A 21,030-nucleotide genomic window follows, 5' to 3' on the forward strand; every position below is an offset into this window, starting at 1 on the left:
AGGTCCCTCTGACACCACGGTGACCCCCTCCCTCCCCACTCATGCCAAATTTCAAGGCCGTGCTGCAAAGCAGCTGTACCAGAACTCTGCAATGAGACCATGTCAGTATATAAATGAAAAAACAAATAAAGAGACGGGCAAGGAATAGTTTTCCCTAAGCTTGTTCCTGGAAACAGCAGAACCACTTTGGCCAAAGCCTTTTAATCCCATTTCAAACACGAGCAAGTCAAAGTGCACCAGGGGATTTTTAAACACACAGCAGCAAGCGTTGTGGTTCTGGGGCAGGTCTGAGACGTGGAGCACCCACTGCTCCTATAGCCTTCAAGCAGAGTGGGAGGGAGAGCTCAGTGGTTTGAGCAATGGCCTGCTAAACCCAGGGTTGAGAGCTCAATTCTTGAGGGGGCCACTTGGGGAACTGGGGCAAAATCTGTCAGGGACAATACTTGGTCCTGCTGTGAAGGGCTGGGACTGGACTCAAGGACCCTTCCAGTTCTAGGCGATAGACTATATGGAGATAAATATTGCAAGTCTTCATCTGTGAGAAAAGGAAACCCAGGGCTGAGCTCAATCCTTGAGAAATCTAGGGCAAAAGTCTGTCTGGGGCTTGGTCCTGCTTCAAGCAGGGGGTTGGACTAGGTACCTCCCGAGGTCCCTTCCAACCCTGAGATTCTATGATTCGATGGAGTTGAGCGTGTGTAACGCATGCCTGTTTGGTGTGGTACTCTGCCCCCTTCTTACGGCACCTAAACCTTCTAGAGATTGAGTCTGAAAGAGCCTGTGGCTTTTAGCTCATGCAGTAGAGACTCGTACGCTAAACGTCAAGGTTCAATCCCCTCCACAGCATTATGCATGTTCAACAAAACTGAACATCACAAGAAGTCCCTTGATCTCGCTTGTAGTATTTCCCTACTTCACCATCGATTCCCCCACCCCAATATAACAAAGAGCAGCTTGGGGGGGTCAGGAGGGGCAGTGCTTTAAACGGTGCTAAAATGAGGACATGCTCCGAGATGCAGGAGTGAATATGCCAATTTTAAACCATCGCTGCTCAAGATACGGACTCTGTTGTCAACTATAGCACCTCAAGCTGGGTACATTTGCTATACAGAGTCAGAGCTCCATGGGTTTTGCCTGTTTCATGTAGCAGTTACCCACCCTAGTCCAAACTAAAAAAAAACACCATGATGATTTTGAAAAATCAAAACCTATTTAAAATTAAATGTGAAGTTATAACAACCTACGCTAAGGCCTAAGGATATTATAATCAATTACAAAGTTATTTAAACTAAGCTTGGCAGCTGCCAAGTTTTCAAGAAAGTGAACTTGTGGAAGTCATTTGCTAAGCACCTGGAACCAGAGTTAGCTGAAGCAGCTTTTGACAGCAATAGTCTCTTCTGCAGGAGCAGAGCAAGTGTTTTCTTCACTTCAGTTCATTCAATTAGTTCAGTTCAATGACTAGTTCACACGAAGGTAAGAAACCAACTGGGAGTTTGGGGGGAGATAGGGAGGGAGAAGAATAGGAAAGCTTGTCTTCCACTCCAAGAGTGAAAACTAGATGAGAGGATGAGATCTACTACTTCTAAATCCTTGAAGGACAATGGTGACCAAAAATCAGTCCAATTCGGTAACTGAGCAATAAAAATCAAAATAAAATTTTAAAATGCAATATACAAACTTTGATAAACTTTCCCCCTTTACATATCCAGCCCTATTTTTATTTCACTAACAATTTGAAAATGCTGCTGTGCTTTTAATTGCATTTCCATCCAAATGGAACTGGACACAAATCACACGCAACAAATTAACAGTGCTCCAGTAAAGAAATGCATCATTCACCATTTTCTAACAAAAATATAAGTGTGAAGAACCTGAATAAGTGTCTATAATAATAGCATTTGCTCCTGGTTAGTATTTACCTGCAAATCAACATGTTCTAATGGTAACCAACCAACGAGGGTTAATCTTTCTTTAGGAAAGAAACTGAAAAGAACAAACGCAAGACAAGATTAAAATCTGTCATTTAAATCAATGTTTCCAGCCTGGAAAAATCAATCCATGCTGGCCTGGACACAGGGTCTAATTGCACTTGCATGGTAATTAAATTTTCAGAAAGGAACTAACATGTACAAACTCACTGCTGGGCACATATATTTTGTGGAAGGGAGAAAAACCTCAAATAGGCATCAGTATTTTATAATTGCTGGGATGGAACATAGTAAGCAGGAGTGGCATTCAATATGGGGCACAGGGGACAGATGTCCACCCCCCAGACTTTTCTTAGGTTTATATGCTCTACTGCCACCTCCCCCTACCAATTTTGCAGGATATAATCACATCACGTTCTATCAGCTGACGACTTCACTCCCCATCCGCTGAATTTTTCGGATAGTAAGTCACGTTCTATGAAACATTAGCCATGGTTGTGAATGCGCCAACATGCCCCAATTGCCAGCTCTGGGACAGGCCTTCCTGTGGTGAGAGTTCTGGTTGAGTAAGAATAGGCTGCCTCAAAGAACACAGGTGTCACTCAAACAATGGTACGTCCATCATGTGAGCACCCAGAGCTGGTCTACACTGGAGGGGGGGAAAATCGATCTAAGATCACGTAGCTGAAGTTGTGTATCTTAGATCGATTTACCTCAGGTCCTTATGGCGTGGTATCGACGTCCGCGGCTCCCCCTGTCGACTCTGCTACCGCCGCTCGCTCCGGTGGCGTTCCGGAGTCGACGAGAGCACATTCAGGGATCAATATATCACGTCTAGATGAGACGCGCTATATCGGTCCCTGAAAAATCGATCGCTACCAGCCAATACGGCGGGTAGTCTGGATGTACCCTTAGTCTCACTTCCCATGGGGGTGATAGAGGGTTCACTGCTGCTTGGGAGGTCAGAGGAAGCTCTGGGAAACATGCCGGAATTCCACAATGAAAGGCTGCAAGCACTTAAGATGGGACAAAGACAATAGCATCACTGAAGTTCAGGTGTCTAGGTAGCATTTCCATCTCATTGAACACAAGACTAGAGGCCACCTTCCCGTGCTTTGGTCGCATTACCCAGCCAGATGAGCAAAGCCATAGTTACTGTTCCCTTTTGCACAATTCTCTTCTAAATTGTGCCAACCGTTTTGCTTTTATGTAAGCCTCACAATTTGATGAGGTGGCTTAAGGTGGGAAAGGAAGGCACCCGAACTCCGACTCGAGAGGAAGCAGAATCAGTACCAGCCAGACCTGCCAGAAGACACAGCTGAAAGGGAGGGACTCCTGTGTAGCTCAGCTCAAGCCAGGCTGGGTTACACAGATCGTCACTGGAGTTTGTCCCCTCCCCACAGGCCTTCAGCAAAGCCCAGAAACACTAAAGCCCTAGGCCTGAGCCGCTCACAGCAGCCAGACTAAGGACACGTTTGTACAGAACTGTGGCAGGTCACACTGCAGCGGTGAGCAAATGCGTGAGAACCAGGTGGTGAGATTGAAGGTTCGGTTTCTGAGCCATGCGAACAGGCCACAGTAATGGGGGAAGTGAGCTGGAGCCCTCGGATGGGCAGTTTTAGCAGCGTCTGGGATGGACACGTGATTTTCTTAGAGCAGGGTTTTGTCTCAGACAACGCCCCCGGCTCTTTAACCACAGATGGCCTCATACCAACAGCTGGAAGCCCTAATTATAATGCAAAGGCTTGTCGAAAAGCCCAGGCTGTAACTTAACCAGCCCGTACCATGCCAGAGATGACCTTACAGGCCTTCCAAGAGGCTCGAAGCATCCTGAGTCATCAGAAGTTACACTGCACCGAGTTATCAGAGGCAGCAGCTTATTTGTGGCACTGGTCATTCTGAGTTGTATCTCAGCTGGAAACAGACCCATGGTCCCCAGATACCCACATGCTCCACCAAGGTCTGGAGTTTGCCATGTGTTTAGGAGGGTTCTAAACTTGCGGGGAGGAGTCCTTGGGCTACTGTCCAGCCTATAGCCAGCTAATCTTAGGTACTTAGCGGCCTCCCCCATATTACTGTAGTATCGGAGCACCTCACTCTGGTGTATTTATCCTCAGCACCCCTGGGAGGCAGGACAGCCCTATTATCCTCGCTGCACAGATAGGATGTGGACACACAAAGTGACTTAACCAAGGTCACACGGGGAGTCGGTGCCAGAGCAGGGAATGGAACATGCTTCTCTCAAGTCCCAGGGCAGTGCCTGACCACCAGGTCACCCTTACTCTCCAGCCGTTTCTGCCACCACAGGCCACATCAGCTCGGTCATCAACTCCCCCCACAAGTCTGGAGGAGAGGAAGTCATGGGCTTAGTGGGAGGGTGAAGGTCTTTGTTTGGCATTTGGCTCACAAGGCACCTCCCGCCCTGGTGATCCCTTGCACCAGTCGGTTCCATAGTCTGGTGCACATTTTGTGAAAGTGCCTTATGAACGCCCACTCCTGACCCCATTAACCCACCTCCTTTCCCGCTAACCTTCCCTTAACCCACCCCCCCACCCCCCCCCGTGGGGGAGTACTGGGAGGGGCAGGTCTGAGGAATTTTAGCCGTTGCAATGCAGTATAGCAGCTGGATGGGACATCTGGCCAGCCAGCTCCCACACACAGCACAGAACGGGGACCCTCTCGGAGGCCGACAATTCCTTAGTGTCTGTAAAGGTGCTGGAGGTCAGAATAGTTTTACCAGCATCCACTCCTTGGCGATGAGCAATAACGGTCTCCGGATACTCGAGCGTCTCAAGCAGGTTTAAAAAGTGGGGGAGGGGGAAAGGGACACTCAAGCCAAATGGTCGTTCGCTTTGTGCTAGTTTCCCCAGAGACGAGGGGTCAGTCTATTGCCGAGCGTTGTACAAACGTTAAACAAGGCTCTCGCCTTTTTGCGAGAACCGAGACCCCAGCATCCAGAGCACTGCACCTAGGAGCCTGTAACACGATATCTCGCCAGGTTTACAGGAAAGCCAGCACAGGGCACAGCCGGTCGGCTCGCGCCCTGGCTGGGGAGGAACACAGGGCAGCCAGAGCGAGGAGGAGGTGGGGGCGGGGGAGGGCTTTTATCAACAAGGCCAAACTTCTGATTTGTGCCTTTGGGACTTCAGAGCCGATGGGCCAGTGCTGAAGGCCGCGCCCTGGATGCCCGCAGCCTCCCTCTGCAGGAGGCCTGGATGTTGGGCGCTAGGCCAGGTCACTCGGCTATTGGGGTGAAGTGGGTGGGAATGGTCATTGCCAGCCCAGCTTGTCACCTGCCAGTGACGCGAGCCAGATGCTGCTGTTCGCCCCCCCGAGCAGGCAACGTTGGATGGCAGAAAGACAGGGCCCTAACTTAGGGCATCGCTGGGACGTTTTAGTGGGTGGGCTGGGGCAGATCATTGTAACTACCCACTCCCTGCCACCTGTTCCCGGCCCCTAGCAATGCTATGGAGAGAGTACAGGGGGGCTTGGGATGCTCTGTCTACACTACAGACCCCACGCCAGCGTAATTCCAAGTGTAGACAGCATACGCCAACAGGCGTTTTTCCACTGGGGTAGGATCACCAGCACCCCGAATGCTGATAGCCCTCTTCTGGCAGCATACGGTATTTACACTGGGGGTTGCGTCAGCGTAGCAATGTCCCCGGGGGGGGGGGGGTTGCCCCCACCCCACCGCTGACCAACATAGCTAAGCCAGGGTAAGGTTTAAAGTGCAAAGCTTTTACAGTGGAGAGCAATAAGCAAGTGCCACGTCTCACTGCCTCCTGTAACAGACCAACACGCTTTGCCTAACAGCATGGCCAGTTTCAAACGGACATCAGCCACCCAGTGAGGTAGGTGGCCCTTGGGCCTGACACGCCATCCAGCAGGCCAAAGGTTTAGCTGCAGGAAGGTGCCACGCCCCAGCTTTGGCATCCCTGGTACTGTCCGTTTGAGAGCAGTTCTCAGCTGCTATGGAGCAGCAGGGACAACAGAAAGCAGGAAATAGAAGCATTGAGGAGAGCCAGCAGCTTCGCAAGGAGACAAAGGCACAGCTGCCCACCATGCCAATCCAAGGGAGAGGCAGGCACAACAATCAGAGGTCAACACGGCTCCTGAGGAGCCCTTTAATGACCTGAAAACAACCCAAAGGACAAATCCTACAAAAAGTGGAAATGCAGCCAAGCTGCTAAGGAGTATAAGAAAATAGCAGCTCAAGTGCGTATGGCTAAAAGTCAGCTCGGCTGAGGTACAATACGAGGTCCACTGAGCAAGGGGCATAAAAGGCAATAAGAGGTGCTTTAGAGACATCAATAGCCGGAGAAAGACAAGAAACTCTAGGTCCTCCATAGCTGCAGGAACTTGGGGCACTGCTGCACCCCCGGCTTGAAGTGGTTTCTATCATATAGAGGGTTTACAGTTTGGTTCAATGGCTCTCAGGGCCCCCCACCCCCACTTATGGTTGCAAACCCTCCTGCTTTCGCCAGGCGTCTCCCAGAATCAGGCTCTATCTCCTGGAGGTTCCTGAAGCCACTGGGAGATTTTAGCCTGCTTAAAGTCCTGCAGCACAGCGAGGCTAAGGCTGGCTCCCTACCTGCCCAAGCCCTGTGCTGCTTCAGAAAGCAGCCAGCATCCCTCTGTGTGTGTGTGGGGGGGTCTCCATGCACTGCCCCTGCCTGCAAGCACCTCCCCCACAGTTCCCATTGGCCAGGAACTGCAGCCAATGGGAGCTGCAGGGGCAGCGCTTGCAGGCAGGGCAGTGCATGGAGATCCCCTGCCCCTCAAGGAACATGCTGGCTGCTTCCTGGAGCAGCACAGGGCCAGGGCAAGCGAGGAGCCTGCCTTAACCCTGCTGTGCCACCGCCCGGGAGCTGCCAGAGGTAAGTGCCACCCAGTCGGAGCCTGCACCCATCACCCCATCCTGCACCCCAACCTCAGCCCAGAGCCCCCTCCTGCACCCGAACTCCCTCCCAGAGCCCCCACCCCCTGCCCTGGGCTCAGCCCAGAGCCCCCTCTCACTCCTCAGCCCCAGCCCAGAGCCCACATCCCCTCCCTCAAGCCAAGCCCCTGCCCCAGCCCAGGGGAAGGGAGTGAGGGTGGGGAAGAGCGAGCGACGGAGGGAAGGGGGATGGAGTGAGCGGGGCAGGGCCTCGGAGACGGGGTGGGGCAAAGGTGTTTGAGTTTGTGCGATTAGACAGTTGGCAACCCTACCCCCACTGTACAAACTGTTCCAGCACCTCCGACAGCCATAACTGAGACCATCAAGGCAGCGGAGGTGTTGGTGGCTATTTTGCTTCAGTCCTCACTAAAAACTTGTTAATATTAATGGGGTGTCAGGTCATCCCAAGGGGGGAGGAACACAAGCCAAGCCAGGGGAAGAACGGGTTAAAGGACAGCGAGGCAAGTTAAATGAATTCAAGTCAGCAGGGCCTGATGAAACTCATCCCAGAGTACGTAAGGAACTAGCTGAAGCAATTCCCCCTGAGAGCGCATGGAGGACAGGGGAGACGTCAGAGGGCCTGGAGACGGGTGAACACAGCACCTAGCTTTGAAAGAGGAACAAAGAACCTGGGGAATTACAGACCAGTCAGCCTAACTGCGATACCTCAAAAGATACTGGAGCAAATTATTAACCAGTTATTGTGTGTTATTTTTTTAATTTCTAATTATTATTAAATAAAAATAATAAAAATTATTAGTTATTAAATTAATTAGTCTGTCAGCACCTGGAGGGTGACAGGGTTATAAGCAATGGCCAGTCTGTATTTGTCAAGAACAGTTATGACAAACCAACCTAATGTCTGTCTTTGACAAGGGCTCACTGGCCTAGTGGATGAGGGGGCAGGAGCAGACATGACAGATCTTGATTTTAGTCAAGCTTTTGACACAGGCTCACCCAACATTCTAGGGAAACGTGAGCGCCATGAAATTACTACAAGGTGGAGGCACAACTAGTTGAAAGACTGAACACAGAGTAGTTATCAATGGTTCACGGTCAGACTGTGAGGGTCAACCATGGGTCCAGTTTGGGTACCACGTAGAGTTGTGGGAAAAGCCCAGAGGAGAGCAACAAAAATAATAAAAAGTTTAGAAAACCTGACCTCAGAGCAGAGGCCTGGGAACTAGCAGGGTGGGGGGCGCTGCAGCCCCCCTGGGTTTTACACGGGGCCGGTGGCCCCAGGCCTCCACTCCCCAGCTGCCAGCCCTGCACCCCGCACTGGGATCCCAGCTGCCAGCCCTGCTTCCTGTGCCCTGGCCCCCGCTCTCAGGGCCCCAGCCAGCTACTGACCCTGCATGCGGGGTCCCGACTGCAGGCCCCGTGCCCAGGGCACCACTCCTGGCCCAGCGCGCCCCCCCCCAGCCTTTGCCCCCTTACCCCTGTCTGGGACCCCCCCCCCAGTCCCAGAGACACTGCTCCCAGCCCCAGCTGGGGGGGCATGGGCAGGGGTGGGGGGCTGGCTTTCAGCACCCCCACTATTAAAAGGGGTCCAGAGCCACTGCCTCAGACGAAAGGTTAAAAAAAAATCCAGGCATGTTTAGTCTGAGAAAAGACAACTGGACAGGGAACCTGAGAACAGTCTTCAAACACTTAAGGGCTGTTAGAAAAAAAAGATGCCGATCGATTGTTCTCCATGTCCACTCAAATTAGGAGAAGACATAATGGGCTTAACCAGCCACAATGTTCCGCTTAAACGTTAGGAAAATCTTGCTAAGTCTAAGGCTCCTTCAGCTCTGGGACGAGCGGCCCAGGGAGGTTGTGGAATCGCCGACGCTGGAGGTTTAAGACCAGGCTGGACAAACCCCGGCCAGGGCCAGTCTAGGGTCACAGGCTCCTGCCTCTCGAGGTCTCTACCAGCCCCACGTTTCTAGGAGCACAAAAATAGCAACCGAGCCCCCAATCCCAGGGAGGCTCAGGGCGTTCGCTAGGGCTGCAGGCGGCACATGTGAAGCCTCTGCAGAGAGTTGCAGCAGGACATGAACGGGTCACGGCCCTTAAGCACCGAGCCCTCGCCCCAAGGGGGCTCAGCCCCCAGCCTGTAAGTGCCGGGGGGCTGGGACGGTTTACAGACGTGCCTCTTCTGGGGAGTCTCCCGCCCCCACAGCCAGGCAGGGCTGCCGGCTGCACTAGCGGTGCCGCCTCCATTGAAAATAGCCGCCTCCCTGCGCTGGCGCAGACCCCGAGCTGCTATTTTCACTAGCGCAAGTAACAGCGTCCCTGGCGGGGTCTGCAGCGGCGCAGCCACCGCCGGGCCCGACACGGGGGCCCGCTCTGGAGAAGCCCGCCCCGGGCACTGCCCGCCCCGGGGAGCCCGGTCCGGAGCGCACCGTGCTCAGCTCCCCGGGGCGCGGCACCTACCTGCGCGTACAGCTCCGCGGCAGCCATGGCGAGGGGCCCCGGAGCAGGCGGTGCAAGGAGCCTGCAGCCGGGCTGCCCAGGGCGCTTATGGGGTGGGCGGAGCGCGCGCCGCCCTGTGCACGGGCCGCCTGCACCTGGACTCAATCGCCAATTAAGCTGCTCCGCGCGCCCAGCAGCCGCGGGGATGGGCGCTGCAGGGCCCAGGTGCCCCAGCGCGTCCCCGAGCCTCTCCCCAGCTCCGGCTTCCCCTGGGGCCAGGCGCAGGTGGGGAGACTCCTGCAAGAGGGGCCCCACTTGGCCTGTGGATCGTATTCTAGCGCTTTGCACCCCAGGGGCCAGGGGTCACCCTGGGAGGCAGGGCCCCCTTGTGCTGGGTGCTGCCCGGTAGCAAAGGGGGGAGGCCCCTGCCCCAGAGAGCACAGCACCCGTGTCAGGTCGGGTGCAGCAATCACAGGGTGGGGGCTCCCTGCCCACTGAGGCGGGTGGGAATTTCTTAGCCCCAGGGCAGCCTGCCCCTGCCCGCTGGGTGAGAACAGGGGGACGCCTGCGGGATTAGCTGAAAAGCCGCTCCTGGGAGGCGGCAAGGGGAGCGGAGTCAAGACCCACGTTCTGAGGGTCAGTGCTCATGGGGAGAGGGACGCACAAGGCCGGCCAAGCTGCTCTGAGGCTTTCACAACCCGGAGTGTAGTTAGCCTCACCACGCTCGGGGAGGCAGGGCAGGGCTGTTATCTCCAGGGCACAGAGGGGAAACTGAGGCACAGAGCAGCCAAGTGATTTCCCCAAAGGCGCACGAGGAGGCTGTGGCCGAGAACGGGCTTGCACCTAGGTCGTCTACGTCCTGGGACCTACCCTAACCAGCGGGCCAGCCTTCTGCTCCTGCCTTTCTGCATGCAGCGCCCGGCACGATGGGGTCCTGCTCTTAGCTGGGGCCTCTGGGCCCTGCCATCATAATAACAACATGGCCCCAGTTCCACCTGATTTCTGAGGACTCAGTTGGTGGCGTTGTGTTGGGCGAGTTTCACCCAGGGCACAGTGTGTGTCATTTAGCAGGAAAGATCCTGATGCCTCCAGCCAATGTCCCGTGCACCCCTGGCTGCCCCCCCCCACACACACACACACACATACACTGGGCTGGCTGTTTCTCTGGTCTCCGTGGCTCAGTATAATTTGGTCCTGACAATTATATAAGGCAAACGCTCCATTAATCCAGCACGCGCCCCGCAGAATTAGTGCAACATAATAATCGGGGAGATTAAAACGTTGCCTTTTTCTATGTAAACAAATTCTGCCACATGAAGCCCATAAAGACATTTTCTGATGCAAAAATAATGAAGCTCTAATTGCCCAGGGGCTGTCAGCAGCATGTGTCTCATTAACAAATCATGTAGGCGGGTTTGCGCCATGCGGACTGTTGTGGAAAAATTGACCACACCGTTGATTTTGTGTCACACACACTGAGGCACCTTTATTGAAATACAGGTATGCATACAGGGAAGGCTAGCATGGCCCCACGCAAAGAAGGGGGGTTGCTGCCTTGTCTTCAACAGATTTTCACCAAGCTTATAAAGGCTAAAACCGCAAATTAACACTTACCTAGATTTCCTTATTTGGGATTAACAGTGGCAAATTAAGCAAGATAGTTCAGTATTTTTCCATATTTGGTTTTTCCTGTTATTGTTCTTTGACAGTTTTCGTTGGTAGTCTGCCTGCCTTAAGACCCCTCCTTTGCGGTTGCATTGGATAAGGCTCTTGTCGCATTCTAGCTGAGCTTCCCTCAGTTCCCCTTTCTCTGGTTTCTTCACCACCATCACCCCCCCTCGTGCCCGTTATATAGACAAACAAGAATTGCAGAAGTTAACCTTTGTTCTATATAGCAATTGGGTTTTGCTAACAGGCCTAGGCCTGAAAGGCAGGGGTTAGGATGCAGTCTGCTTCTGACCCTATGGGTGGGGGTCTGGCAGCTAACTCAGCTTGGGGCAAGCGGGACACAGTCTGGGGCACACGGGACCCCTTAAAATCCCTATCAGGACCCAGTAGACGCAGACGGAATGCCATTAATAGCAGGATTTTCAGCTAGGGAGAAAAGAGGGGTGAAAAAAAATTCCAAAGGGGGTTGTCACACTTGCCAATAACAAAAAAAGCATGGTAAAATTTAGCCCTGGTAAAAAATGATCGTCTATGCAGAGACACTCAGAAGAATTATTCCGAACGAACTAAAGGTGTGAATTTGAAGTAGATAGATTAAACTGTGTGACACCCCTGTGTAGACACTCTTATTCAGAATGAAAGTGGCGTTAATTCTCTTCCAAAATTAATTAAGCTAAACCGAATCTAGGCCACTTTAATCCAAAATGAGTGTGTCCACATAGGGATTTAATGCGTTTTAACTAATCCACTTTAAAAATTAATTCAGATTAATTTTCCTGAGTGTTCCCATGTAAAACTGAGTGCCAGCCCTGCTGGATAAACCCTGTGCCAGAGCCGCTACACCCGGGCTGCGGCAGAGCAAGATTCCCCCTCCCACAAAACCCAAGTGCCTCATGGTCCCCATGCTCCGTTCAATGGCATTCGCTGTGTGTGCTGGAGAAACGCAGACCGTCCCTGCCCCAGAGCTCACAGACTGAGCTGAGGGAACCTGGAGGTTCTGCCTCTATGGCCCAGTCAGACCTTGGCCTTTCTGGTGAGACTGGCAGCAAAGGGAAGCGACCTAAATGCAGGTTCTTCTGGGTTTTTAGGCACCTAACGCCCAGTGAAATCAATCAGCCGTAGGTGGCTAAATACCTCAGAGGCGCTGGGCCTTGGGGCCCGCTGGGGCCCTGTTATTACGGGGACCCTGGTCCCCAGGATTCCAGACTCACTCCGTTCACACAGGCTCCCTGAGGACGGGAAGCCCCTGCTCTGCATTTGCACCGGCCAGGAAAGGTTCCAGAGCTCACAGCCAAGCCCCTGAGCCAGCCAGGCCTCGGCCCTGACATGCACAGAGCTGGGGGCTCTAGAGGTACTTTACAATATTAACCGCCCCCCCAGGTATTTCTCAGCAAGGGCCTGGCCTTGCTCTCACTGCAGTGGGTGGGACCTGGAAGGAGCAAGGGCTGTGTGTGTCTCCCTGTGCTTCAGGCCAGACCAGTTCCCTGGCCCGCTGTTCCTCTTCCCCCCCAGCTGCATTGTCCTGGCTAGCACCCCGGCAGCTTCACTGCCGTCTCTAGACAGGACTCTTGAGACCCAGCGGAGCTGTCAGGGCCCCCCAGCTGCCCTGCAACCCTGCTTCCCTCTTGCCACAGGTTCTGTGTGTGCCCCCCCACCCATCCCAGGGGCCCCCGTTCTGCCATCCACCGGGGTTCTTGGTCCTTCCCAACCACGCCAAGGAGTTTGAGCCCCTCAGACCTCGGCACCAATCGAATTCTTTCTCTCTCTTGCTGGGTGTCAACATTAAGCTCCTTGGGGCCTGCGCAGAGCTGAACCGAGGGCCAGGGTTCTGCTGGACAGTGTGAAGTGTTGCCATCGGCTGGTTCTTTGGTCTAGAGAGAATTACAGAGCCGGCGGAGGCTGCGGGTATCGCTAAGCAGCTGCCAGGGGCTCTGTGTGGCCATTTCCTCCTGTCGGCATCTCTGATTTTAGTCAGAGCCCCAGGGTTACGCCCATTGCGGCCTAGACTGTTCCCCGAACACTGGAATCGACGGGCCGCAGCGTTGGACACCAGCCGGTTGCAGGTCAGCGCCTGGCACGTTCGGCTAACGGGCTCTGAGCTCATAGCGCCTCCCTTATTTATAACCAGTTTGGAGCATTTCAAACGGCAGAGGAGGACGTTTTTCTAATTGCCAATTCAGTCTGCGAGTGAAAGCCAAGCTGGGCCCTTTCCTGGTTCAGGCCTCAGCACCATGGAAGATGCCACCGGCTGCAGTCATTGCTCTGGTCTGCCCAGGGCCAGGTTTGAGCTGAGGTCACACTTCAGGATCCAGACTAGACAACATCTAGGATTTGCAAAGGGGTTCAGGCACCCAGTTTCCATGGGACTTGGGTGTCTAATTCCCTTAGGCACCGTTCACAAATAAATCCCAGCTTTCAGCGGTCGTGGCTCTGCAGGGCTAACTGGAGTCAGTTGTAGCAAGAAGTTATTGTCAGCTGTGAAATCTGCAGCCAAGGCCAGAGAGGAAAGCTGCTGAGTAGGCTGGGAGCCATATTTCCAGCCCTTTCCAGCCCTGTTCACAGCACATCAGGCAAGGGGAGGGGAGTGAGTAGAATTGCAACCTCCCCCCAAAGACGGTTCCCTTCCGTAACTGCTGTTCTTCGAGATGTGTTGCTCGTGTCCATTCCACATTAGGTGTGTGCGCTCACCACATGCACCAGTGCTGGAAGTTTTTCCCTCAGCAGTATCCATAGGGGAGCAGCTCTGGCGCACTCTGGAGTGGGGCCCGTATGGCACAGTATATGGGGTGCCGCCGGCTCCCTCTACCCTCAGTTTCTTCTTGCCGGAAACTCCCACAGTGGGGAAGGCGGGTGCGTCATGAAATGGACATGAGCAACCCATCTCGAAAACACCAGTTACAGAACAGGTAACCGTCTTTTCTTCTTCGGGTGCTTGCTCACGTCCGTTCAACATTCGGTGACTCCCAGCAGATCCCACGGAGGCGGGTAGGAGTTCTTGGCTGTGCAGATTGTAGTACAGCTCTGCCAAACCCAGCGTTGTCTCTGGCCTGCTGAGCCTAATGAAACGTGAACGTGTGGACCGAGGACCATGTCACGGCTCGACGAATGTCCTGGATTGGGATGTGCGCCAGGAAGGCCGCCGAAGACGCCTGTGTTCTAGTCGAATGGGCCCTGACGATTGGTGGTGGCGGGACCTTTGCTAGCTCATAACAGGTCTTTATGCAAGAGGTGATCGAGTTGGAAATCCTTGGCAAAGAAACCAGAAGGCCCTTCCTCCGCTCCGCCATAGCGATGAAGAGCTGGGTCAATGTACAGACGGGCTTGGTACGCTCCAAGTAAAAAGCCAAGGCCCTCCAGATGTCCAGCACGTGCAGATGCCTCTCCTCAGCAGTCTTGTGCGGCTTGGGACAGAACAGAGGCAGGAACATGTCCTGGCTCATGTGGAAGGAAGATTCCACCTTTGGCAGGAAGGCCGCAGCTGGATCTTGTCCTTATAAAACACCGTGTAAGGTGGTTCCGAGGTCAAAGCCTTAATCTCTGAGACTCGTCTTCCCGACGTCACCGCCACGAGGAAGGCGACCTTCCAGGACAAGCAGGAAAAGGAGCAGGAGCCCAGCGGCTCACAAGGTGGGCTGGTGAGCCTGGAGAGGACCATTGCAGGACAGGGGCCCATCCCTGCGGGTAAAGCCTCTCGAGGCCCCTCAGGAACCTGACAGTCATGTTGTGAGAAAAGACCGTCTGACCTTGGATCGGCTGGTGGAACGCGGAGATGGCCGCAAGGTGCACTCTGATGGAAGAATGCGCCAGACCCTGGGTCCTGAGCTGCAGTAAGTAGTAGAAGATGGACTGCACTGAAGAACGTGAGGGAGAAATGCTGCGCTCCGATGCCCAGGGGGAAAACTTTGTCCAGTTGGCCAGGTAAGATAGTATCATGGATGGCTCCCTACTTCCCAGGAGGACCTGCTGGACTTCCTCTGAGCAGGTACGTGCCTCTGGGTTCAGCCACGCAGCCCCCATGCCGAGAGGTGTAAAGACTTGAGGCTGGGGTGTAGGAGCCGACCGTGATCCTGTGATAGCAGGTCCAGACGGTAGGGAAGGGGGCCAGGGAGAGGCCACCACCATGTTCATGAGTGTGCGGAACCAGTGCTGGCGAGGCCACCCGGGTGATCACGATAACCGGTGCTTTGTCCCTCTTGATCTTTACTAGGACCTGGCTGACAAGAGGATCTGAGGGAACGGGTACATCAGACCCTCGGCTTGGGGACGAAGGCATCGGAGAGGGCGTCCTTGCTCAGGCCCTGCCGGGAGCACAACCAATGGCACTTTCTGTTTTGCCTGGTGGCAAACAGATCTATGTGGGGAGTTCCCCACCTCTGGAAGATCATGCAGGCCACCTCCAGGTGGAGCGACCACTCGTGGTGAGAGGAGAAGTCCTGGCTGAGGTGATCTTCTAGGGTGTTCCTGATGCTGGGGAGGTGACCAGCTTCCAGATGGATGCCATGGCCAATGCAAAAATCCCAGAGAGGGAGAGTCTCTTGGCAGAGAGCTGGTGAGCGCGCGCCTCCTCGCCTGTTCACGTACGCTAACTTTACAAGAACTCTGGTTCGTACCAACGAAGCCAAAGCAACGCTGGCAAGAGCAGCGGACGTGCCGTGCACCGTCACTGGCGGCAAGAAGGAACTGAGGATGGGGGAAGCCGGCAGTGCCCCTTATACCACGCCATACGGACACCTCTCCAGAGGGCGCCAGAGCTGCTCCCCTACAGATACTGCTGAGCAGTGGTGCATGTGGCGAGCACACACATCTAATGTGGAATGGACATGAGCAAGCAGTCAAAGAAGAACCATTGTTTTGCTGCATTAAAGACAGATGATTGCAAGAGCCCCATTGGTCTGGTGCTAGGATACAGAGTAGGGATGTACCCACAACAATGGTCCTTTCTATTCTGCCTGGTGCAGGGGGCATGACTAACAACGGCCCTACTGGGTCAGACCAAGGGTTCATCTAGCCCAGTATCCTGTCTACCGACAGTGGCCAGTGCCAGGTGCCCCAGAGGGAATCATCAACTGCTCCATCCCCAGCTTCTGGTAAACCAGTGCTCCAGGTGAGGCTTGAACTCACAACCTCAGCATAGCTCCTCTCAGCACTGCCCTATAAGTACTGTGCGCTAACCAATTGTGCCACTGGAGCACCTGTTTGCTAGGATTTTCCGAGACCCCCTAGGTTGATACAGCCAAGGAGTGACCCCAAAACATTCTCAGTGGAGCTGGCAGCAGGTAGCGACAAGTGTTGGTACTTGGTGGGGTGGATTCTTGTTAAGGGTTCCAGGCCCCATTTCACCCTTTTGTTCTTCCCTGTGTAATAACAGAGCTGGTTACGACTGCCTGCTTCTCCTGGCACTTTTTTTTCCATCTGGGGACATATGCAGTGATGAGCTGCCAAAATCATAACAACCGGTTCCCTCCTCACCCCAGGAGGGATCATGCCCCCACCCCAGGACTCCTGCCCCAACCAACCCCCCACGTTCCTTGATGCCCCCCCCACCCCAGGGACCCCTGTCCCATCCACCCCCCTTCCCTGTACCCTGAGTACCCTCCGCCGCCCCATCCAACCCCTCCTCTCATTCCTGATGGCCCCCCAGAACCCCTGCCCCATCCAACCACCCCTTCTCTCTGTCCCCTGACTGCCCCTGGAACCCCTGCCCCTGACTGCCTCCCACCGCCCCATCCAACCCCTGATCCTTTCTGACTGCCCCACCAGGACCCTGCTCTGACGGTGCCCCTCACTCCCGACCCGCAGCCCCTGCTATCCCAATCCTGACCTCCAGATTTACAGCTCTGCTGGTGCCCCTCACTCCCGACCCGCAGCCCCCTGCGCTCCCTCCAGCTCTGACGGTGCACCTCACTCCCGACCCGCAGCCCCTGCCTTCCCAGTCCTGACCTCCAGACTCACAGTTCTGCTGGTGCCCCTCACTCCCGACCCGCAGCCCCTGCCATCCCAGTCCTGACCTCCAGACTCACAGTTCTGCTGGTGCCCCTCACTCCCAACCTGCAGCCCCCTGCTCTCCCTCCAGCTCTGCTGATGTTCCTCACTCCCGACCCGCAGCCCCTGCCATCCCATTCCTGACCTCCTGTGACGTTATGAGTGTAATATAATATTTCATTGAAAGGTGACAGGGCCAGAAAGAGTTAATTAACTCACCTCACAGACTGACCTGACCCATGGGTGAACCTTAAGGACTGGTTAGGGAGATCTGTAAATGAACAGAGCTTTGAAATGCAAGTCGGCATTGTTAGAGGTAGAAGGGGAGATGTTTGCTCAGGTCTTGTGATGTCAGCAAACAAGTCTTGTCTATTGCTGTAGTTTTAATTCAAAGATCAAAGAAAGGAATATTAACATTTATGATGATACGTGAGTGAAATAGTATTATTGTCTCTGTGTCTCTTTGAAGGTTGTGCTAACCTGGATCTGAACTGTTTAATGGGTAAATTACCCTGTGCTAATTGCCAGGATGTTTGGGAGAAGAAGTTAAGCCTGTTGTTGGCTGAAAGGCTGCTGGAAATATATAAGAAGTCTGGGACATGATCCTGCTTCATCTCAGATCTGCTTTGGGTTTCAAGAGGGGGGAACCTTAAGCCATAAGGATTGAGATCCCGAGTCACTAACTGGAGTCACCCTGAATATGGACATTGGACTATAACCTCGTAGTGAAATCACATGGGCTATGTAAGGTGAATAGTGCTGTTCACTGTGAAAGAGTATAACCATTGTTCTGTAAAATGTATCTTTTAAAATACTTCTCTCCCTTTTTTCCCTCCCTTATGCAGCTGCTAATTTTTCAAGCCTCCCTACTCCATCCCAAAGGCTAGCTCAGCTAAGGCGGAGGAAAAAGAAGATGCGAGATGAGATGTTCTCGGATATTATGGAAGTTACCCGCAAGGAAAGAGCTCATCTGAATAAGTGGAAGGAGGTGGTATCAAATTACAGGAAAGATGTCAGTGAACCTGAGGACAGGAGGAACACCCGAGATGAGAGGTGGCGGCAGGAAGATCGGCAGGAAGATCAGAGGTGGCGGCAGGAAGATCAGCGGTGGCGGGATGCAACGCTGGGGCTGCTGCGTGATCAAACTGACATGCTCCGGCGTCTGGTGGAGCTTCAGGAACGGCAGCAGGATCACAGAGTGCCGCTGCAGCCCCTGAATAACCCCCCTCACCATGTTCCACATCCTCCTCACCCACCAGACGTGTAAGAATGCGTGGGGGGAGGCTCCGTGCACCCGCCCACTCCACCCCCGTGGACAGCCCAACCAGAAGGCTGTCATTACTGTGAAATTTTTTTAGTGGGCTTTTCCATCCCTCCTATCCTCCTCCCTGGCGTGTATGGGGTTGTCAGGGAGGGGTAGTACCTCTGATAGGGGAGCAGTCGTACTCCTAGGAGTAGCTCATCCACTTTGATCCCCACTTGACACCCAGCTCTCACCTGTGGCTCCAAGTAGCTGTCAGCATGCGACAGCGGCCACACCCCGGAAACCGTCTCGACTGGCGGGCTAAACCAGGTGAGGGTAGCCGATGAGTCCAAGACCCTCGGTGAGTTAGGGCCTGTCTACCCATTGCATGCGAAGGCTGGATCCGGCTGACCGAGGAAACCTGGCTCAACGGTCAGGAAGGCGGTGACAGCAAGCGTTGTGGAACGCTCAAGAGCCTGACAAGACACGTAGGCATCCTGGTCATCCACTGCGTCCTGCCCTATCTCCAGCCGTCTCGACTCTTGTCCTGCCACTGGATACAGATAGGAACTGGGAAGAGAGAGTGAGGTTGACGTCGCGCAACTCTCCCTCACTTTAATCCAATTCACGCGCAAGTCTCGACATCATATCATATCACATCATATCAAGTCCTGTGGCGATGGGCGAGGGACGAAGCAGCAGGTGTGGATACACTGGGAGCTGTAGCCGCGGACCTGCACACAGGCGGCTCAAGTATAATGGTCGTTCCTCACTGACCGAAGCAGCGGTGGAGCTCGGCATCTTCTTGAGCGACTGAGCAGCCCTATTCAGGATTGCACTGCTCACCTCCATAGAATGAGGAGGGGGCTAGAAAAGGTGCCCTAAACATTGCCTGCTTCACCTTACCCTGGCCAGCATACCGCGGCTGGCGGGGATCCCATAAAAGCGGTCGAACAAATACAAAACTTAGAGTGACACCGATCACCACTGGCACATGGAATGTGCGCACGCTACTGGACAACATCACGGCAGACAGACCGGAGGGAAGAACAGCATTTGTCATCAGAGAGCTCGCACGCTACAACATTGACATTGCAGCCCTTAGCGAAACTCGCCTTGCTAATGAAGGACAGCTGTCCGAGTCAGGCGGAGGCTATACATTCTTCTGGAGTGGCCACAGCAGTGATGAGCGTCGCGAATCTGGAGTTGGCTTCGCCATCAAGAATCATCTTGTTCGGAAACTTGCCAGTTCCCCCAAGGGTGTGAATGATCGTCTCATGACAATGCAGCTTCCGCTTCAAAAAGGAAAACAAGCTACTTTGATCAGCGCATACGCTCCCACAATGACCAACCCAGAGGATGTGAAGGATAAATTCTACGAAGAACTAGATGCTCTGCTATCATCAGTTCACCGCACAGACAAGCTGATCCTGCTTGGCGATTTTAACGCAAGAGTCGGATGCGATGCCACAGCCTGGGAAGGAGTCATCGGGAAAAATGTAGTGGGAAAGTGTAACAGCAATGGTCTGTTACTGCTGGAAACTTGTGCAGAACATGAACTTCTGATCACCAATACGGTCTTCCGCCTCCCTACCCGTAACAGGACTTCGTGGATGCATCCCCGTTCCAAGCACTGGCATCTGATTGACTATGTCATCATCAGGAGAAGGGACAGACAAGATGTCAGGGTTACAAAAGCTATGTGCGGCGCTGACTGCTGGACAGATCACAGGCTCATAGTATCTAAAATGAGGCTCCGTATCATGCCGAAGAGACGACCACAAGGCTGTAAGGCTCTTAAAAGGATCAACGTGTCGAAGCTGAAGAACAGCCGCATCACTGAAAATCTAGCAGAAGACCTAGAGAATGAGCTTGCTGATCTTCGTATTGAGAATGACGCTGAGAGAGACTGGGAGCGATTCCGCAACACTGTCCATACAGCTGCATCGAAGGTATTGGGGCCCTCCACACGCAGGCGGCAAGACTGGTTTGATGAAAATGATGCAGAAATCCAGTCCTTGCTTGCTGAGAAGCACCGTCTGCATCGTGCATATCAGAACGACCCATCCTCAGCGGCAAAGGAGACCGCCTTTATCAACGCTTGCAGAACAGTACAGAACCGACTGCGCAAAATGCGGGACTTGTGGCTGAGCGCCAAAGCAGATGAAATACAGGCGTACGCGGACAGGAACGACTATAAGCAGTTCTATGAAGCCCTCAACACGCTCTATGGTCCACAGGCTTCTGGGAGCTTTCCCCTCCTGAACTCTGATGGCACTGTGCTCCTTACAGAGAAGACGCAGATTCTCCAGAGATGGGCTGAACATTTTGAAGCAGTTCTCAACTGCCCCTAAGTCATCAATGATGAGGCCATCGACAAGATGCCCCAGGTTGCAGTCAATGACTCCATGGATGCTTCATCAGAAGCGGACGAAGTGAAGAAAGCCATCAACCAACTGTCAAGTGGCAAATCCCCAGGGTCAGATGCCATACCAGCAGAGGTGTACAAAGTCGGTGGACCAGTGCTGCTACAGAAACTCACTGAGCTGTTTCAGTCCTTCTGGAAGCAGGGATCCATTCCACAGGAATTTAGAGACGCGTCCATCGTGCACCTCTATAAGAGGAAGGGCAATCGCCAGGTATGCGACAATCACCATGGAATCTCACTGCTCTCTACAGCGGGGAAAGTTCTTGCACGGGTTTTGTTGAACCGACTGATCACTCACCTGGAGCAGGGCTTACTGCCAGAATCACAGTGCGGCTTCCGCAAGGGGCGTGGGACTATTGACATTTTCTTCGCTGCGCGTCAGCTACAGGAGAAATGTCAAGAGCAGAACCGTGAACTCTACACAACTTTTGTGGACCTCACGAAAGCG

At 53.7% G+C, this 21,030-nt stretch overlaps 1 non-coding gene across 1 annotated transcript; it reads right to left on the reverse strand.

Annotated features, from left to right (window-relative positions):
- Positions 1-16,025: 16,025 nt before the first annotated feature.
- TRNAI-UAU lies at positions 16,026-16,119 on the reverse strand. Its single transcript has 2 exons — positions 16,082-16,119; positions 16,026-16,061 (listed from the first exon to the last, which is right to left on the reverse strand). It is a non-coding gene; the product is annotated as a tRNA-Ile (tRNA).
- Positions 16,120-21,030: the final 4,911 nt, after the last annotated feature.

This window comes from Mauremys mutica, chromosome 21 (genome assembly GCF_020497125.1).
Source record: "Mauremys mutica isolate MM-2020 ecotype Southern chromosome 21, ASM2049712v1, whole genome shotgun sequence".
Classification (NCBI taxonomy): domain Eukaryota; kingdom Metazoa; phylum Chordata; order Testudines; family Geoemydidae; genus Mauremys; species Mauremys mutica.